Source organism: Pungitius pungitius, chromosome 12 (genome assembly GCF_949316345.1).
Source record: "Pungitius pungitius chromosome 12, fPunPun2.1, whole genome shotgun sequence".
In the NCBI taxonomy this organism is placed as follows: Eukaryota; Metazoa; Chordata; class Actinopteri; order Perciformes; family Gasterosteidae; genus Pungitius; species Pungitius pungitius.
Genome location: NC_084911.1, coordinates 15,244,122 through 15,263,260, shown reverse-complemented (window position 1 = coordinate 15,263,260; position 19,139 = coordinate 15,244,122). Strand labels below are relative to the sequence as shown.

The 19,139-nt window shown below is 42.2% G+C and overlaps 16 non-coding genes across 16 annotated transcripts; all 16 read right to left on the bottom strand.

The window, feature by feature from the left end:
* Positions 1–357: 357 nt before the first annotated feature.
* trnas-gcu (transfer RNA serine (anticodon GCU)) lies at positions 358–439 on the bottom strand. The gene has a single exon. It is a non-coding gene; the product is annotated as a tRNA-Ser (tRNA).
* Positions 440–974: 535 nt separating this feature from the next.
* On the bottom strand, positions 975–1,056 carry trnas-gcu (transfer RNA serine (anticodon GCU)). Its single transcript has one exon. It is a non-coding gene; the product is annotated as a tRNA-Ser (tRNA).
* Positions 1,057–1,591: 535 nt separating this feature from the next.
* On the bottom strand, positions 1,592–1,673 carry trnas-gcu (transfer RNA serine (anticodon GCU)). The gene has a single exon. It is a non-coding gene; the product is annotated as a tRNA-Ser (tRNA).
* An 8,817-nt stretch (positions 1,674–10,490) lies between these two features.
* Positions 10,491–10,572, bottom strand: trnas-gcu (transfer RNA serine (anticodon GCU)). Its single transcript has one exon. It is a non-coding gene; the product is annotated as a tRNA-Ser (tRNA).
* A 529-nt stretch (positions 10,573–11,101) lies between these two features.
* trnas-gcu (transfer RNA serine (anticodon GCU)) lies at positions 11,102–11,183 on the bottom strand. Its single transcript has one exon. It is a non-coding gene; the product is annotated as a tRNA-Ser (tRNA).
* A 716-nt stretch (positions 11,184–11,899) lies between these two features.
* On the bottom strand, positions 11,900–11,981 carry trnas-gcu (transfer RNA serine (anticodon GCU)). The gene has a single exon. It is a non-coding gene; the product is annotated as a tRNA-Ser (tRNA).
* Positions 11,982–12,697: 716 nt separating this feature from the next.
* Positions 12,698–12,779, bottom strand: trnas-gcu (transfer RNA serine (anticodon GCU)). Its single transcript has one exon. It is a non-coding gene; the product is annotated as a tRNA-Ser (tRNA).
* A 716-nt stretch (positions 12,780–13,495) lies between these two features.
* On the bottom strand, positions 13,496–13,577 carry trnas-gcu (transfer RNA serine (anticodon GCU)). Its single transcript has one exon. It is a non-coding gene; the product is annotated as a tRNA-Ser (tRNA).
* Positions 13,578–14,293: 716 nt separating this feature from the next.
* Positions 14,294–14,375, bottom strand: trnas-gcu (transfer RNA serine (anticodon GCU)). The gene has a single exon. It is a non-coding gene; the product is annotated as a tRNA-Ser (tRNA).
* A 529-nt stretch (positions 14,376–14,904) lies between these two features.
* Positions 14,905–14,986, bottom strand: trnas-gcu (transfer RNA serine (anticodon GCU)). Its single transcript has one exon. It is a non-coding gene; the product is annotated as a tRNA-Ser (tRNA).
* A 529-nt stretch (positions 14,987–15,515) lies between these two features.
* On the bottom strand, positions 15,516–15,597 carry trnas-gcu (transfer RNA serine (anticodon GCU)). The gene has a single exon. It is a non-coding gene; the product is annotated as a tRNA-Ser (tRNA).
* Positions 15,598–16,125: 528 nt separating this feature from the next.
* On the bottom strand, positions 16,126–16,207 carry trnas-gcu (transfer RNA serine (anticodon GCU)). Its single transcript has one exon. It is a non-coding gene; the product is annotated as a tRNA-Ser (tRNA).
* A 529-nt stretch (positions 16,208–16,736) lies between these two features.
* trnas-gcu (transfer RNA serine (anticodon GCU)) lies at positions 16,737–16,818 on the bottom strand. The gene has a single exon. It is a non-coding gene; the product is annotated as a tRNA-Ser (tRNA).
* A 709-nt stretch (positions 16,819–17,527) lies between these two features.
* Positions 17,528–17,609, bottom strand: trnas-gcu (transfer RNA serine (anticodon GCU)). Its single transcript has one exon. It is a non-coding gene; the product is annotated as a tRNA-Ser (tRNA).
* Positions 17,610–18,138: 529 nt separating this feature from the next.
* trnas-gcu (transfer RNA serine (anticodon GCU)) lies at positions 18,139–18,220 on the bottom strand. The gene has a single exon. It is a non-coding gene; the product is annotated as a tRNA-Ser (tRNA).
* A 715-nt stretch (positions 18,221–18,935) lies between these two features.
* trnas-gcu (transfer RNA serine (anticodon GCU)) lies at positions 18,936–19,017 on the bottom strand. Its single transcript has one exon. It is a non-coding gene; the product is annotated as a tRNA-Ser (tRNA).
* Between the last annotated feature and the right edge of the window lie 122 nt (positions 19,018–19,139).

Sequence of the window (19,139 nt, the reverse complement as noted above, 5' to 3'; positions counted from 1 at the left end):
AAGTAGCGGGATCAATGCCTGCATTCTCCATTATTCCTAATTTGTAGAGATAGTGACAATAATCAGCAAAGGCCCAAACATTCGGCCGCCAAGTCTTGCTTCACACTACGTTTTTACAAACATTTAGTTGATTTCGACCGTCTTATTGACCAAATCATTTTTCTCAATCACCTTAAAGGTGTTGTAAAAACGTATGTTGATGGGTGGAGAAGAATCCTCTGTTACATTACAGGGTTGGCTTTGGATGAGGTTTTGACAATCTGAGCCCTTTGCTCCAACCAAATTGGAACTAGGGCAACAGATGTGAATTTCATGGTGGTGACTTGTAAATTTATTTGGTCAAATAGAAGAGGAATGCGACGAGAATGGGATTCGAACCCATGCGTGCAGAGCACAATGGATTAGCAGTCCATCGCCTTAACCACTCGGCCACCTCGTCTTGTTTAATAGGATCTTGCGGCATAATTTGATCATTATCGTAGCATGTTTTCATTGTCCTGGGAGGTTTTAAAAGCGTTTAAATGCAGTGTCAGCCTTATGGCAATTCCAGCCAAGGGCTTTGTGTAGAGGGGGATTAGCTCAAATGGTAGAGCGCTCGCTTAGCATGCGAGAAGTAGCGGGATTGATGCCCGCATCCTCCATTATTCCTAATTTTCAGACAAGAAGATAGTGACAATAATCAGCAAAGGCCTAAACACTCGGACGCCAAGTCTTACTTTACTCTACGTTTTTAGGAACATTTAGTTGATTTCGACCCTCTAATTGACCAAATCATTTTTCTCAATCACCTTAAAGGTGTTGTAAAAACGTATGTTGATGGGTGGAGAAGAATCCTCTGTTACATTACAGGGTTGGCTTTGGATGAGGTTTTGACAATCTGAGCCCTTTGCTCCAACCAAATTGGAACTAGTGCAACAGATGTGAATTTCGTGGTGGTGACTTGTAAATTTATTTGGTCAAATAGAAGAGGAATGCGACGAGAATGGGATTCGAACCCATGCGTGCAGAGGACAATGGATTAGCAGTCCATCGCCTTAACCACTCGGCCACCTCGTCTTGTTTAATAGGATCTTGCGGCATAATTTGATCATTATCGTAGCATGTTTTCATTGTCCTGGGAGGTTTTAAAAGCGTTTAAATGCAGTGTCAGCCTTATGGCAATTCCACCCAAGCGCTCTGTGTAGAGGGGGATTAGCTCAAATGGTAGAGCGCTCGCTTGGCATGCGAGAAGTAGCGGGATCGATGCCCGCATCCTCCATTATTCCTAATTTTCAGACAAGGAGATAGTGACAATAATCAGCAAAGGCCCAAACACTCGGACGCCAAGTCTTACTTTACTCTACGTTTTTAGGAACATTTAGTTGATTTCGACCCTCTAATTGACCAAATCATTTTTCTCAATCACCTTAAAGGTGTTGTAAAAACGTATGTTGATGGGTGGAGAAGAATCCTCTGTTACATTACAGGGTTGGCTTTGGATGAGGTTTTGACAATCTGAGCCCTTTGCTCCAACCAAATTGGAACTAGGGCAACAGATGTGAATTTCGTGGTGGTGACTTGTAAATTTATTTGGTCAAATAGAAGAGGAATGCGACGAGAATGGGATTCGAACCCATGCGTGCAGAGCACAATGGATTAGCAGTCCATCGCCTTAACCACTCGGCCACCTCGTCTTGTTTAATAGGATCTTGCGGCATAATTTGATCATTATCGTAGCATGTTTTCATTGTCCTGGGAGGTTTTAAAAGCGTTTAAATGCAGTGTCAGCCTTATGGCAATTCCACCCAAGCGCTCTGTGTAGAGGGGGATTAGCTCAAATGGTAGAGCGCTCGCTTAGCATGCGAGAAGTAGCGGGATCGATGCCCGCATCCTCCATTATTCCTAATTTTCAGACAAGGAGATAGTGACAATAATCAGCAAAGGCCCAAACACTCGGACGCCAAGTCTTACTTTTGATAATCAAAAGCTTTTTTCTTAGTGCTGAGTTAGAAATTGTTTTCCTGTCCTGCTGAAGAATTCAAGTCAGAGACAGTCTGGCAGGATGGGGGTTCCTGTCTGGACTTGATTTAAGAGTCGGGACCCGCACGGACAAACAGAGGTTTCTCTGTGTTTATTGATAAGGGGATCGGTTTCTGTTCTGATTTAGGAAGCACGATCAGCGGGTCAACCAGCAGATGTGTAAGATAAGGAGGGAGGTTCACACCACACCCCAACCAACACTCAACCATTGTTCTTTGTTTACGTTAGGCAAGGTGGTCTGGACATTGGATGTGACCGGATCCTTAGAGGCGGGGGGAGAAGGTTCATCCCCTACGCCAGCTTAGGGCCAATAGAAATCTTTTCTTTGTCTTTTGGGTTATAAAACATGATGTTCTTGCTGATGTTAGAGTGTGTGTTCTTCTGGCCTGCGGGCCGGTAGGATTGCTCCTGCCTTTGCAAATGCAGCGCTTATACTTGACCTGTGATCTGATGAATAAATCTACCAGAACGAGAGAAGTAGTTTGGCTGAATTCTTCCAGACGTCCCCATCCAGGCTTCCAATTTTTGAACACGAGCCTCTCTTTTTGAAATTACTAACAATTTTGGTGACGTCCCGACGTGATTGGCTGACCTGGATGAAGATCGAGGGGGCATCCGTTTTCCGGAACAGGCAGAAGGCCGGCGGCGTGGTTCAGCGTTGACAACAAAGGAGCGCGCTACAGAATGGGTGAGCAGACGAGCCCCTTTTTGTTCTAAAGGAATGAAAAGTCTGCGATTGGACAAATCTAAAATAATTGTTGTCAACTGCAGAATACGTCTCTGTCCTATAAGACCACTAAATTTAAACTAAATTCCGAAATTTTCTGATGATCACATGTAAAGTATAAGCACATAATCACATTGAATTCAACATTAGGGAAAGTGAATGAGTGTCCATAGGGTAGGGAATTTAATTAAATATATACTCAGTAGAAATCCAGAGTTCGCGTCCCTCTGGTGATCGCAGTCCTACTGGCGGTTTAATGGAAGTGTAGGGACATAGGGTAGAGCTTTAGTTAATTAAATACAGGGTTTAAAAAGGAACGACGGTGCTCATTTGAGCTATCGAAGGTCGACCCTCAGTCATTAGAAATCCAGAATTGAAGTTGGTGGACCTCCTGGTGATCGCAGATCGTTACGTTTGCATGCAGTAAGGCTGGCGATTCAGTGTAAGAGTAGGGACTCAGCGGGTAGGGAACTTTAGGTAATTATATAGAGTTTAAAAAGGAATGACGGGGCTTACTTGAGTTCCCTGAGGTCGACTCTTAGTCGGTAGAAATCCAGAGTTGAAACGGTCCCTTTGGTGATTGCAGTTGCACGTATGTATGTCGTGGACTGGCAGTTTAGATCAGAGCAGGGTTTAAATTTATGTTAATCATTAGTCAGAAGAAAACCCAAGTTGAAAGGTACCTCTGGTCCTGCAGCCCCATTAGTGTGATATGGGGACTGGCAGGTTAGAATATTAGATGACGAAATAAGGACACAGGGAAAGATTTGTTATTTTTCATACTGGGAAATGTGTGGGTGGTTGGTGTAACTCCTGGTGTTTTACCGAACCTGGAAGCTGTGGATCAGGACTTAAAAAAAAGGACTGAGAATCTGACAGTGAAAAGTGTTTGACCGGATTACACATCTGTGGGGATATGTATTAAAGGGTAAAAGGGAAAATCATAGTTAAATGATGGTGATACAAACATGAGAGAAATAAAACAATATAGGTGAACTGGTGTTATAAGCCTCAACAATCGAGCGCTGTATTCCTCTAATACAGTAGAAGCTTCTTGATTGGGTTCACAGTATTGGGCATTGTGTCCTTTCTCTGGTGTTCTAAAGCCATGTGTGAACAAATAAAATAACCTGTGAAACTGTGAGGAAAACAGATGAAACGATAATGATATGGGATGGATGCAAAGTAGGCACTCTGGGTCTATTTAAGATCTATGAGAGATTTATGAAAAGAAAAAATTTAAATTAAAAAAGGAAACATGTAACAGAAATAAGTGGAGTGGGACTAGAGATGCAGGAAGGCTGCAGCTGCGGAGCCCCTTATCATGATGAGACAGAGACTCAGCCAGCAGGGTGCTGCAGCCGGCTGCGGAGCCAGCACACACACAAGCACACGCAGTGCTAGGAGCTAAAGGGAGACAATGTGGAAAGAAGATAAATTCTTTTAAAGTTGTGTGATTATTGATGCCGACAGAGTTTCACACAGGCAGTTAGAAAAGTTCAGTGCAAGAAGTGAATTAGATAGACGTAGCAAAAGAAAAAGATATAAAATAAAAATTGATTGTAATGGTTTAATGATTTTGTGTCATTTGGGGTTCACATAAATCAGTTAGTTTGACGAATCAGAATAAATTAATATGTTAACACCCCTTATGGGTGAGACACGCACAAGCGTCGGTGCAGTTAGGGATTGTAGATCCAACAACAGGTTTACAAACAAAACAACAATTGGAGATATCAAAATTGTTTGGTTGTCCTGTTTTTTCAGAGTGAATAAAGTTGTTATAATGAAGCATGAATGACTTCTATGTGAATGAGTTTCTAGGACTCCAAGCTATTACCCCAATGTTGATTTAACTATATGAGGTCAACAACAGGTTATTAAGAACTGTAACTAAATGTGGAAATGTGGTAGAACATTTCTGGGAGAAACAAGTTGGGTATTTGAAAGACAGACCCCAGCCGGAGCCTGTCAATTAGAGTAATCTAAACACACCACAAGGTCACGGGATGGTCAGAAAAGGCCCCAACTCGTAGCTTGAGGAAAACAGCAATCAATCACCCGGTTCGGACAGAACAAGCATGAGACAGGGTGATGTTATCGAGGAAACTCGGCCAGATCAGAACCTGCATCAAAGTAATGATTTGAAACCTAAGAAGTGATGAGAAATGAGGAGAGTAGGTGTATATAGTGTCAGTCGTTTGGTATTAATGTTTGTAGTTTTAGTCTCCTACACTCAGAGATGAGCTGTAAATCGTTGAGTGCTGATATTGAGTGTATAGTGCACGATACACTTGATACAGTATCTTGATGATGGAAGCAAATGTCTGATCAAGGAATATTGATACTAGCAGGACATGAAATATGGAAACTTAGTTACAGACTGTCGTCTTGTAATGGTCCAACAAGTAAAAAGTATTACACACTGCATTTGACTGCTAAACATGAGAGATCTGTACTCTATCAGTGTTGAATGCATGAATGAGTGAATGTATTGGATCCCAACTTGGACATGAGCTAAGTTGTGTTTGCAAGTAACAGATATGCCTTCCTTTTGCTTTTGGGCCGAAAAGCAGTAAAAGTGGAGACACTCAGGCTGCTGTAGGATAGGAAGTCCTGACCAGATGGGTCGGCTGCAAACTGAATTTATCGTCTCTTGGTCCTATTGTTTATTTCACTGGTGGTTTGGGATTAACCTTCTGATACATTGTTTAAAACTGTGGGTTTTAGTGATTGATACAACTGCAGATGTCCATCCACTAGTGATAGTAGTTCACAAGTTTAGAGCAAATCGACTGTAATGGTGGGGACCATTGGATGGTTTATTTAGATGGAAGGAAAATAGGGAAGTAAGTAAGTGAAGAAGAGATTGAAGTTGAAAGGTTATGAGAGAAACACACAAGTGTTTGAGAGTATGACAGAGGGTAAAGTGATGTGTAAGAAGGTTAAGGACGTTGAAGAGTTTTACAGCAATGAAAGAACTGAAGTAAAATGCAGGAAGGAAGATATGCTAGAAGACACATAATAGATCTTGTTGAAGGGTTTTATGGGAGTAACAAGGTCACAGCAGTCAGAAGATGCGTGGGAGAAACGGTGGGGCCATTAAGGCTGGACAAAGAGATGCTGCTCACTTGGAGCAACTCAAGCAAATTCTTGAACCACACACACACACACACACACACACACACACACACACACACACACATACTGTTGAATGAAATGAATCTTAAATGTAAGTATTCTTCAGTGATGTGATTAAGTCTATGTAGTTTTCTTAAATATTAGGACATAAAGAGGATATTTTTTCCTTTTTAGTTTAGATGAATTGGCTCATCACTACTGTAATGTCAGAAGTTACGCAAACAATTGGATTGTAGATGGGATTTTACAAACAGATTGATCAAATATATTCCAACTTTTAGATGGATAACACACAACAGGTGCTGATCGGGTTTCAACAGGAAACAACGAATGCCCTGACCTATTTTATTTTTAAGTGCAACACTTAAATCGAGGATTTAACGTAGAATGATTAGAAAAATAAAAATGAACATTTTTAAACAAACGTAGTAGAGCGAGAAGGGAAATTCGTTTTGGGGATAAACACAAAATTTGAAATATCGCCTAAGAGGTCTTGAGGTTATTTGGATATTAGATTTAACTTCCTAGGGGCATATTTTTAACCATGTTTTAAATTGATACAGGCCTCAACAGGAGTGATGGAGATGCGTGTACAGTTTTGCTGTGCTACTTACTACAAAAGAGAGAAATATTGAGCATGGATTGATTGTGCAAAACACAATCCTCAAGTTTAAATGACCAGAATTAAATTAAATTACACAGATACGTTATGATACAATTTGAAAATTAAAACTAAAGATCTTTAACCCTAACCCTTCTAGATTGATTGAATTGTGTTCAACAAAACAGTAGATGTTTTAACAAGTAAAGAGAGAAATTAAACCAAGGCTTTAGATACCGGAGAGTAAGAACAAATTTGTCTTTGTGATGAATGTACAACATTGTTTCTTATCAGCCACAGTTAGCAGGACTAATGAATAAACTACAATTAAATAAAAATTAAGAAAATGAGCTAATTGTAAGATAATTGGGTTGCGAAGCTCTGGCCAAGGATCAGACTTTAATATCCCAAGAAGGTGAATTGGGTGAGAGTGAGCACCAATTCAGCCTTTATCCAGATAACCCTCCCTTCTCCTAAAGCGCCGTCTACCAGCAACCAGACGCATACCCTCCTCCACAGGCTCTCTGTCCCTAACTTTATGCCTCGTACAAGCAGGACTACAACACATGACGGGGGCCCCACTGTACGGTGCTACAGCCAACCGAGAAGACAGTGGGGAGGGGCAACCGAGGCCGAGGTAAGATCAATGAGGGGCAGTTTAGACAAAGAAAAATAATTGTTTCTGTTGTGGGCAGTCTGGAAATTGTTCCAGGGCATGCTCCTAATCACCTAAAGGCCAGAGGCCTCAGTCCAACACAGCTCGAGACCCTCATTATGTCCATCCACCACAAGCACCATACACACTATAATAGATGCCATAGTGGTGCCCAGATCCGATGGCTGATGGTAACCTGTTTCCAGAACCCGAGGTTACTCTGACGATCAATGGAAGACATTACAGATGTATGCTGGATTCTGGTGCTATTCCACAGTGAACATGCCATCTGCCACCATCAAGGAATGCTGTGCCGGATTTTTGGGCCAATCAGAGGAGTGGCTGCTTTCTATCCACGCCCCACTCTGACAGCCAGCTGCTGCAAGCTGAAGTCCAGCAGACACAGACAGAGGCAGACGTCTGGTGGGAGAGAGTGGAAGACTAAGACCAACCTGATCTACATGAGACTGTTCACTGTTGGAGCTCCTGATTCAAGGTGTTCCACCGGACTGAACATTGCACAATTAACTGTTTGTCTTCTCCTGAGGAGGACTATGATATCCTGTGGATTACGACTGGAGTTTGAATGGACACCTAACGTCTGTGACATCTTTGTGGGGAAAACAAGGCGTAGCAGATGCGCTACGGGAGACGTTGGCTCCTCACATCACCTTGATCATCCAAAGCAGAGGAGAAGCTGAGAACATGGGGTCAATCGTTAAAGGCAGGGGTTGATGCCACGGACTGGGAGCCCACTACAAATGTTAAACTATTGCACACATATTTGAAGTAAACTCATACCAGAGAAACACATGTGAAACCACATACTGACAATGGAAACACAACTCATGGTAGATTTCTTGACACATTTTGGACGAAAGGGGAGCTTGATTGATGTGGGATTGATTCCAATTGCAACGGTGGTAATTGAATTAAAAAAGTAAAATGGAACGGTCCAAATTAACCGTCCTTAGTACCCTTTAAGGGATAATAAGCAGTAGGGATAGAAATAAATTGAAGGATTGCTGGATGCAGGCGTTTTGGAAAAGACGAGGTTCCCCTGGAATACCTTGATTAATCGGGTCCCTAGAACCAGAAGCCCGACTATCATACGGTGCACGATTTGAGTCTTAAGTTGTGGTGTCAACACACTATGACGCCCCAAATTCTATGTTTAACACTATGTTTAATGCAATAGGCTCTGATAAGAGATGTTTCACCTGCATTAACCTGGCAGATGTTTTTTCTGTGTCCTAACTGACAAATTGTAACTGTTTTATCTGGGTGTTTATGAAAAGAACAGATTTGTGGTTTCTGTTCTGTTTCAAAAGGGGGTGTGTAGAACAGGTTAAAGAATTAAGATTTTGATGCAATATAGTGGCAAATTAGATAATATGGAAATATGGCACCCCACTTGTGTAAGGAACATAGCTAAAAAACTAAAATAGACCAGTTAATAATGGAACACGAGACTGTTATACGTACATCACATGGGATAAAAGGCGTTTTTATAGTCAAATATGTTGACACTCTCCTTTTAAATAACTCTGCCCCAGATGGATCCTTTACTAGAGCATTAAATAGATTAAGAGCCATGTCCTTTAAATAAGCTGAACACTCTGGCATAGACAATCCCATTAATAATTGGTTAAGTCAACATTTTGGACAATGGAAGGGTTTGATAATGTCACTGTTTTTGTACTATAGTATAGCATAGTAGCCTTCACCCTTTGTGGATACTAGATCCCTGTATCAGACAATTATGTCTTTAATGCATCACAACTGCAGTAGATGCTAAAATGCCCCTGCCATACAAGATGGTTTTGTTACATGAAAGGATCCAATTGTTAGGGCTGTGGGAGAATGGAGGAGATTGATATTGCAAGAACCGACTTCAATGGACCTGAAGAAGACACCCCGTTAGGGTCAACGTCCCTGAATAGATAATCTGCTAACTGTTGCACACATCATATATAGTGGATGCATGCACGTAGGTGGTGTGATAGTTTTTGGGGCTGGGATGTATTCTGTGTCTATTATACTCAGTTTAGATGTGATATAGATTTCTTAGTATTTCTTGTGATGTATAGAAATTTCCATAACTGCTGCATACACCCTCTACACTGATATAGGTTTTAGTGTCTTGTTTTTTTTATGTTTAGAGGATTTCCATTTCTGCTGCATTCACCCGTACTCACTGATATAGGTTTTTAGTGCTTAGATTAGTAGTTTCTTTTGATTTTTTGGTTTACATAATGAATTATGTAAAAAGGGGGAATTGATAATCAAAAGCTTTTTTCTTAGTGCTGAGTTAGAAATTGTTTTCCTGTCCTGCTGAAGAATTCAAGTCAGAGACAGTCTGGCAGGATGGGGGTTCCTGTCTGGACTTGATTTAAGAGTCGGGACCCGCACGGACAAACAGAGGTTTCTCTGTGTTTATTGATAAGGGGATCGGTTTCTGTTCTGATTTAGGAAGCAAGATCAGCGGGTCAACCAGCAGATGTGTAAGATAAGGAGGGAGGTTCACACCACACCCCAACCAACACTCAACCATTGTTCTTTGTTTACGTTAGGCAAGGTGGTCTGGACATTGGATGTGACCGGATCCTTAGAGGCGGGGGGAGAAGGTTCATCCCCTACGCCAGCTTAGGGCCAATAGAAATCTTTTCTTTGTCTTTTGGGTTATAAAACATGATGTTCTTGCTGATGTTAGAGTGTGTGTTCTTCTGGCCTGCGGGCCGGTAGGATTGCTCCTGCCTTTGCAAATGCAGCGCTTATACTTGACCTGTGATCTGATGAATAAATCTACCAGAACGAGAGAAGTAGTTTGGCTGAATTCTTCCAGACGTCCCCATCCAGGCTTCCAATTTTTGAACACGAGCCTCTCTTTTTGAAATTACTAACAACTTTACACTACGTTTTTAGGAACATTTAGTTGATTTCGACCCTCTAATTGACCAAATCATTTTTCTCAATCACCTTAAAGGTGTTGTAAAAATGTATGTTGAGGGGTGGAGAAGAGCAGCTATGTTTATCCTACCTAGATGCAGAGGGAAACTAGCTCAAATTGTGGAGCGCTTGCTAACCATAGGAGAGGTGTTGTGATCAACAGGAGCATTCTTCAAGTGAGTTTGAAGACATTTTGCCTGTGACTGGTGGAAAACAATAAGATTAAATGAAAAAAACGATAGCTGGGAATTGGAATCCTTTGTTGCATTACAGGGTTGGCTTTGGATGAGGTCTTGACAATCTGAGCCCTTTGCTCCAACCAAATTGGAACTAGGGCAAAAGATGTGAATTTCAAGGTGGTGACTTGTAAATGTATTTGGTCAAATAAAAGTGGAATCCGACGAGAATGGGATTCGAACCCATGCGTGCAGAGCACAATGGATTAGCAGTCCATCGCCTTAACCACTCGGCCACCTCGTCTTGTTTGGTCTGAGCTTGCGGCATAATTTGATATTTATCGTAGCATGTTTTCATTGTCCTGGGAGGTTTTAAAAGCGTTTAAATGCAGTGTCAGCCTTATGGCAATTCCACAGAAGCGCTCTGTGTAGAGGGGGATTAGCTCAAATGGTAGAGCGCTCGCTTAGCATGCGAGAAGTAGCAGGATCGATGCCCGCATTCTCCATTATTCCTAATTTGTAGAGATAGTGACAATAATCAGCAAAGGCCCAAACATTCGGCCGCCAAGTCTTACTTCACACTACGTTTTTACAAACATTTAGTTGATTTCGACCGTCTTATTGACCAAATCATTTTTCTCAATCACCTTAAAGGTGTTGTAAAAACGTATGTTGATGGGTGGAGAAGAATCCTCTGTTACATTACAGGGTTGGCTTTGGATGAGGTTTTGACAATCTGAGCCCTTTGCTCCAACCAAATTGGAACTAGGGCAACAGATGTGAATTTCGTGGTGGTGACTTGTAAATTTATTTGGTCAAATAGAAGAGGAATGCGACGAGAATGGGATTCGAACCCATGCGTTCAGAGCACAATGGATTAGCAGTCCATCGCCTTAACCACTCGGCCACCTTGTCTTGTTTAATAGGATCTTGCGGCATAATTTGATCATTATCGTAGCATGTTTTCATTGTCCTGGGAGGTTTTAAAAGCGTTTAAATGCAGTGTCAGCCTTATGGCAATTCGACCCAAGGGTTTTGTGTAGAGGGGGATTAGCTCAAATGGTAGAGCGCTCGCTTAGCATGCGAGAAGTAGCGGGATCGATGCCCGCATCCTCCATTATTCCTAATTTTCAGACAAGGAGATAGTGACAATAATCAGCAAAGGCCCAAACACTCGGACGCCAAGTGTTACTTTACACTACGTTTTTAGGAACATTTAGTTTATTTCGACCCTCTAATTGACCAAATCATTTTTCTCAATCACCTTAAAGGTGTTGTAAAAATGTATGTTGACGGGTGGAGAAGAGCAGCTATGTTTATCCTACCTAGATGCAGAGGGAAACTAGCTCAAATTGTGGAGCGCTTGCTAACCATAGGAGAGGTGTTGTGATCAACAGGAGCATTCTTCAAGTGAGATTGAAGACATTTTGCCTGTGACTGGTGGAAAACAATAAGATTAAATGAAAAAACGATAGCTGGGAATTGGAATCCTTTGTTGCATTACAGGGTTGGCTTTGGATGAGGTCTTGACAATCTGAGCCCTTTGCTCCAACCAAATTGGAACTAGGGCAAAAGATGTGAATTTCAAGGTGGTGACTTGTAAATGTATTTGGTCAAATAAAAGTGCAATGCGACGAGAATGGGATTCGAACCCATGCGTGCAGAGCACAATGGATTAGCAGTCCATCGCCTTAACCACTCGGCCACCTCGTCTTGTTTTGTCTGAGCTTGCGGCATAATTTGATAATTATCGTAGCATGTTTTCATTGTCCTGGGAGGTTTTAAAAGCGTTTAAATGCAGTGTCAGCCTTATGGCAATTCCACCCAAGCGCTCTGTGTAGAGGGGGATTAGCTCAAATGGTAGAGCGCTCGCTTAGCATGCGAGAAGTAGCGGGATCGATGCCCGCATCCTCCATCATTCCTAATTTTCAGACAAGGAGATAGTGACAATAATCAGCAAAGGCCCAAACACTCGGACGCCAAGTCTTACTTTACTCTACGTTTTTAGGAACATTTAGTTGATTTCGACCCTCTAATTGACCAAATCATTTTTCTCAATCACCTTAAAGGTGTTGTAAAAATGTATGTTGAGGGGTGGAGAAGAGCAGCTATGTTTATCCTACCTAGATGCAGAGGGAAACTAGCTCAAATTGTGGAGCGCTTGCTAACCATAGGAGAGGTGTTGTGATCAACAGGAGCATTCTTCAAGTGAGTTTAAAGACATTTTGCCTGTGACTGGTGGAAAACAATAAGATTAAATGAAAAAACGATAGCTGGGAATTGGAATCCTTTGTTGCATTACAGGGTTGGCTTTGGATGAGGTCTTGACAATCTGAGCCCTTTGCTCCAACCAAATTGGAACTAGGGCAAAAGATGTGAATTTCAAGGTGGTGACTTGTAAATGTATTTGGTCAAATAAAAGTGCAATGCGACGAGAATGGGATTCGAACCCATGCGTGCAGAGCACAATGGATTAGCAGTCCATCGCCTTAACCACTCGGCCACCTCGTCTTGTTTTGTCTGAGCTTGCGGCATAATTTGATAATTATCGTAGCATGTTTTCATTGTCCTGGGAGGTTTTAAAAGCGTTTAAATGCAGTGTCAGCCTTATGGCAATTCCACCCAAGCGCTCTGTGTAGAGGGGGATTAGCTCAAATGGTAGAGCGCTCGCTTAGCATGCGAGAAGTAGCGGGATCGATGCCCGCATCCTCCATTATTCCTAATTTTCAGACAAGGAGATAGTGACAATAATCAGCAAAGGCCCAAACACTCGGACGCCAAGTCTTACTTTACTCTACGTTTTTAGGAACATTTAGTTGATTTCGACCCTCTAATTGACCAAATCATTTTTCTCAATCACCTTAAAGGTGTTGTAAAAATGTATGTTGAGGGGTGGAGAAGAGCAGCTATGTTTATCCTACCTAGATGCAGAGGGAAACTAGCTCAAATTGTGGAGCGCTTGCTAACCATAGGAGAGGTGTTGTGATCAACAGGAGCATTCTTCAAGTGAGTTTGAAGACATTTTGCCTGTGACTGGTGGAAAACAATAAGATTAAATGAAAAAACGATAGCTGGGAATTGGAATCCTTTGTTGCATTACAGGGTTGGCTTTGGATGAGGTCTTGACAATCTGAGCCCTTTGCTCCAACCAAATTGGAACTAGGGCAAAAGATGTGAATTTCAAGGTGGTGACTTGTAAATGTATTTGGTCAAATAAAAGTGCAATGCGACGAGAATGGGATTCGAACCGATGCGTGCAGAGCACAATGGATTAGCAGTCCATCGCCTTAACCACTCGGCCACCTCGTCTTGTTTTGTCTGAGCTTGCGGCATAATTTGATAATTATCGTAGCATGTTTTCATTGTCCTGGGAGGTTTTAAAAGCGTTTAAATGCAGTGTCAGCCTTATGGCAATTCCACCCAAGCGCTCTGTGTAGAGGGGGATTAGCTCAAATGGTAGAGCGCTCGCTTAGCATGCGAGAAGTAGCGGGATCGATGCCCGCATCCTCCATTATTCCTAATTTTCAGACAAGGAGATAGTGACAATAATCAGCAAAGGCCCAAACACTCGGACGCCAAGTCTTACTTTACTCTACGTTTTTAGGAACATTTAGTTGATTTCGACCCTCTAATTGACCAAATCATTTTTCTCAATCACCTTAAAGGTGTTGTAAAAATGTATGTTGAGGGGTGGAGAAGAGCAGCTATGTTTATCCTACCTAGATGCAGAGGGAAACTAGCTCAAATTGTGGAGCGCTTGCTAACCATAGGAGAGGTGTTGTGATCAACAGGAGCATTCTTCAAGTGAGTTTGAAGACATTTTGCCTGTGACTGGTGGAAAACAATAAGATTAAATGAAAAAACGATAGCTGGGAATTGGAATCCTTTGTTGCATTACAGGGTTGGCTTTGGATGAGGTCTTGACAATCTGAGCCCTTTGCTCCAACCAAATTGGAACTAGGGCAAAAGATGTGAATTTCAAGGTGGTGACTTGTAAATGTATTTGGTCAAATAAAAGTGCAATGCGACGAGAATGGGATTCGAACCGATGCGTGCAGAGCACAATGGATTAGCAGTCCATCGCCTTAACCACTCGGCCACCTCGTCTTGTTTTGTCTGAGCTTGCGGCATAATTTGATAATTATCGTAGCATGTTTTCATTGTCCTGGGAGGTTTTAAAAGCGTTTAAATGCAGTGTCAGCCTTATGGCAATTCCACCCAAGCGCTCTGTGTAGAGGGGGATTAGCTCAAATGGTAGAGCGCTCGCTTAGCATGCGAGAAGTAGCAGGATCGATGCCCGCATTCTCCATTATTCCTATTTTGTAGAGATAGTGACAATAATCAGCAAAGGCCCAAACATTCGGCCGCCAAGTCTTACTTCACACTACGTTTTTACAAACATTTAGTTGATTTCGACCGTCTTATTGACCAAATCATTTTTCTCAATCACCTTAAAGGTGTTGTAAAAACGTATGTTGATGGGTGGAGAAGAATCCTCTGTTACATTACAGGGTTGGCTTTGGATGAGGTTTTGACAATCTGAGCCCTTTGCTCCAACCAAATTGGAACTAGGGCAACAGATGTGAATTTCGTGGTGGTGACTTGTAAATTTATTTGGTCAAATAGAAGAGGAATGCGACGAGAATGGGATTCGAACCCATGCGTGCAGAGCACAATGGATTAGCAGTCTATCGCCTTAACCACTCGGCCACCTCGTCTTGTTTAATAGGATCTTGCGGCATAATTTGATCATTATCGTAGCATGTTTTTATTGTCCTGGGAGGATTTAAAAGCGTTTAAATGCAGTGTCAGCCTTATGGCAATTCCACCCAAGCGCTCTGTGTAGAGGGGGATTAGCTCAAATGGTAGAGCGCTCGCTTAGCATGCGAGAAGTAGCGGGATCGATGCCCGCATTCTCCATTATTCCTAATTTGTAGAGATAGTGACAATAATCAGCAAAGGCCCAAACATTCGGCCGTCAAGTCTTACTTTACACTACGTTTTTACAAACATTTAGTTGATTTCGACCGTCTTATTGACCAAATCATTTTTCTCAATCACCTTAAAGGTGTTGTAAAAACGTATGTTGATGGGTGGAGAAGAATCCTCTGTTACATTACAGGGTTGGCTTTGGATGAGGTTTTGACAATCTGAGCCCTTTGCTCCAACCAAATTGGAACTAGGGCAACAGATGTGAATTTCGTGGTGGTGACTTGTAAATTTATTTGGTCAAATAGAAGAGGAATGCGACGAGAATGGGATTCGAACCCATGCGTGCAGAGCACAATGGATTAGCAGTCCATCGCCTTAACCACTCGGCCACCTCGTCTTGGTAATAGGATTTTGCGGCATAATTTGATAATTATCGTAGCATGTTTTCATTGTCCTGGGAGGTTTTAAAAGCGTTTAAATGCAGTGTCAGCCTTATGGCAATTCCAGCCAAGGGCTTTGTGTAGAGGGGGATTAGCTCAAATGGTAGAGCGCTCGCTTAGCATGCGAGAAGTAGCGGGATCGATGCCCGCATCCTCCATTATTCCTAATTTGTAGAGATAGTGACAATAATCAGCAAAGGCCCAAACATTCGGCCGTCAAGTCTTACTTTACACTACGTTTTTACAAACATTTAGTTGATTTCGACCGTCTTATTGACCAAATCATTTTTCTCAATCACCTTAAAGGTGTTGTAAAAACGTATGTTGATGGGTGGAGTAGAATCCTCTGTTACATTACAGGGTTGGCTTTGGATGAGGTTTTGACAATCTGAGCCCTTTGCTCCAACCAAATTGGAACTAGGGCAACAGATGTGAATTTCGTGGTGGTGACTTGTAAATTTATTTGGTCAAATCTAAGTGGAATGCGACGAGAATGGGATTCGAACTCATGCGTGCAGAGAACAATGGATTAGCAGTCCATCGCCTTAACCACTCAGCCACCTCGTCTTGTTTGGTCTGAGCTTGCGGCATAATTTGATAATTATCGTAGCATGTTTTCATTGTCCTGGGAGGATTTAAAAGCGTTTAAATGCAGTGTCAGCCTTATGGCAATTCCACCCAAGCGCTCTGTGTAGAGGGGGATTAGCTCAAATGGTAGAGCGCTCGCTTAGCATGCGAGAAGTAGCGGGATCGATGCCCGCATTCTCCATTATTCCTAATTTGTAGAGATAGTGACAATAATCAGCAAAGGCCCAAACATTCGGCCGTCAAGTCTTACTTTACACTACGTTTTTACAAACATTTAGTTGATTTCGACCGTCTTATTGACCAAATCATTTTTCTCAATCACCTTAAAGGTGTTGTAAAAACGTATGTTGATGGGTGGAGAAGAATCCTCTGTTACATTACAGGGTTGGCTTTGGATGAGGTTTTGACAATCTGAGCCCTTTGCTCCAACCAAATTGGAACTAGGGCAACAGATGTGAATTTCGTGGTGGTGACTTGTAAATTTATTTGGTCAAATAGAAGAGGAATGCGACGAGAATGGGATTCGAACCCATGCGTGCAGAGCACAATGGATTAGCAGTCCATCGCCTTAACCACTCGGCCACCTCGTCTTGGTAATAGGATTTTGCGGCATAATTTGATAATTATCGTAGCATGTTTTCATTGTCCTGGGAGGTTTTAAAAGCGTTTAAATGCAGTGTCAGCCTTATGGCAATTCCAGCCAAGGGCTTTGTGTAGAGGGGGATTAGCTCAAATGGTAGAGCGCTCGCTTAGCATGCGAGAAGTAGCGGGATCGATGCCCGCATCCTCCATTATTCCTAATTTGTAGAGATAGTGACAATAATCAGCAAAGGCCCAAACATTCGGCCGTCAAGTCTTACTTTACACTACGTTTTTAGGAACATTTAGTTGATTTCGACCCTCTAATTGACCAAATCATTTTTCTCAATCACCTTAAAGGTGTTGTAAAAATGTATGTTGAGGGGTGGAGAAGAGCAGCTATGTTCATCCTACCTAGATGCAGAGGGAAACTAGCTCAAATTGTGGAGCGCTTGCTAACCATAGGAGAGGTGTTGTGGTCAACAGGAGCATTCTTCAAGTGAGTTTGAAGACATTTTGCCTGTGACTGGTGGAAAACAATAAGATTAAATGAAAAAACGATAGCTGGGAATTGGAATCCTTTGTTGCATCACAGGGTTGGCTTTGGATGAGGTCTTGACAATCTGAGCCCTTTGCTCCAACCAAATTGGAACTAGGGCAAAAGATGTGAATTTCAAGGTGGTGACTTGTAAATGTATTTGGTCAAATAAAAGTGGAATGCGACGAGAATGGGATTCGAACCCATGTGTGCAGAGCACAATGGATTAGCAGTCCATCGCCTTAACCACTCGGCCACCTCGTCTTGTTTGGTCTGAGCTTGCGGCATAATTTGATAATTATCGTAGCATGTTTTCATTGTCCTGGGAGGTTTTAAAAGCGTTTAAATGCAGTGTCAGCCTTATGGCAATTCCACCCAAGCGCTCTGTGTAGAGGGGGATTAGCTCAAATGGTAGAGCGCTCGCTTAGCATGCGAGAAGTAGCGGGATCGATGCCCGCATTCTCCATTATTCCTAATTTGTAGAGATAGTGACAATAATCAGCAAAGGCCCAAACATTCGGCCGCCAAGTCTTACTTTACACTACGTTTTTACAAACATTTAGTTGATTTCGACCGTCTTATTGACCAAATCATTTTTCTCAATCACCTTAAAGGTGTTGTAAAAACGTATGTTGATGGGTGGAGAAGAATCCTCTGTTACATTACAGGGTTGGCTTTGGATGAGGTTTTGACAATCTGAGACCTTTGCTCCAACCAAATTGGAACTAGGGCAACAGATGTGAATTTCGTGGTGGTGACTTGTAAATTTATTTGGTCAAATAGAAGAGGAATGCGACGAGAATGGGATTCGAACCCATGCGTGCAGAGCTCAACGGATTAGCAGTCCATAGCCTTAACCACTCTGCCACCTCGTCTTGGTAATAGGATTTTGCGGCATAATTTGATAATTATCGTAGTATGTTTTCATTGTCCTGGGAGGTTTTAAAAGCGTTTAAATGCAGTGTCAGCCTTATGGCAATTCCACCCAAGCGCTCTGTGTAGAGGGGGATTAGCTCAAATGGTAGAGCGCTCGCTTAGCATGCGAGAAGTAGCGGGATCGATGCCCGCATCCTCCATTATTCCTAATTTTCAGACAAGGAGATAGTGACAATAATCAGCAAAGGCCCAAACACTCGGACGCCAAGTCTTACTTTACTCTACGTTTTTAGGAACATTTAGTTGATTTCGACCCTCTAATTGACCAAATCATTTTTCTCAATCACCTTAAAGGTGTTGTAAAAATGTATGTTGAGGGGTGGAGAAGAGCAGCTATGTTTATCCTACCTAGATGCAGAGGGAAACTAGCTCAACTTGTGGAGCGCTTGCTAACCATAGGAGAGGTGTTGTGATCAACAGGAGCATTCTTCAAGTGAGTTTGAAGACATTTTGCCTGTGACTGGTGGAAAACAATAAGATTAAATGAAAAAACGATAGCTGGGAATTGGAATCCTTTGTTGCATTACAGGGTTGGCTTTGGATGAGGTCTTGACAATCTGAGCCCTTTGCTCCAACCAAATTGGAACTAGGTCAAAAGATGTGAATTTCAAGGTGGTGACTTGTAAATGTATTTGGTCAAATAAAAGTGCAATGCGACGAGAATGGGATTCAAACCCATGCGTGCAGAGCACAATGGATTAGCAGTCCATCGCCTTAACCACTCGGCCACCTCGTCTTGTTTTGTCTGAGCTTGCGGCATAATTTGATAATTATCGTAGCATGTTTTCATTGTCCTGGGAGGTTTTAAAAGCGTTTAAATGCAGTGTCAGCCTTATGGCAATTCCAGCCAAGGGCTTT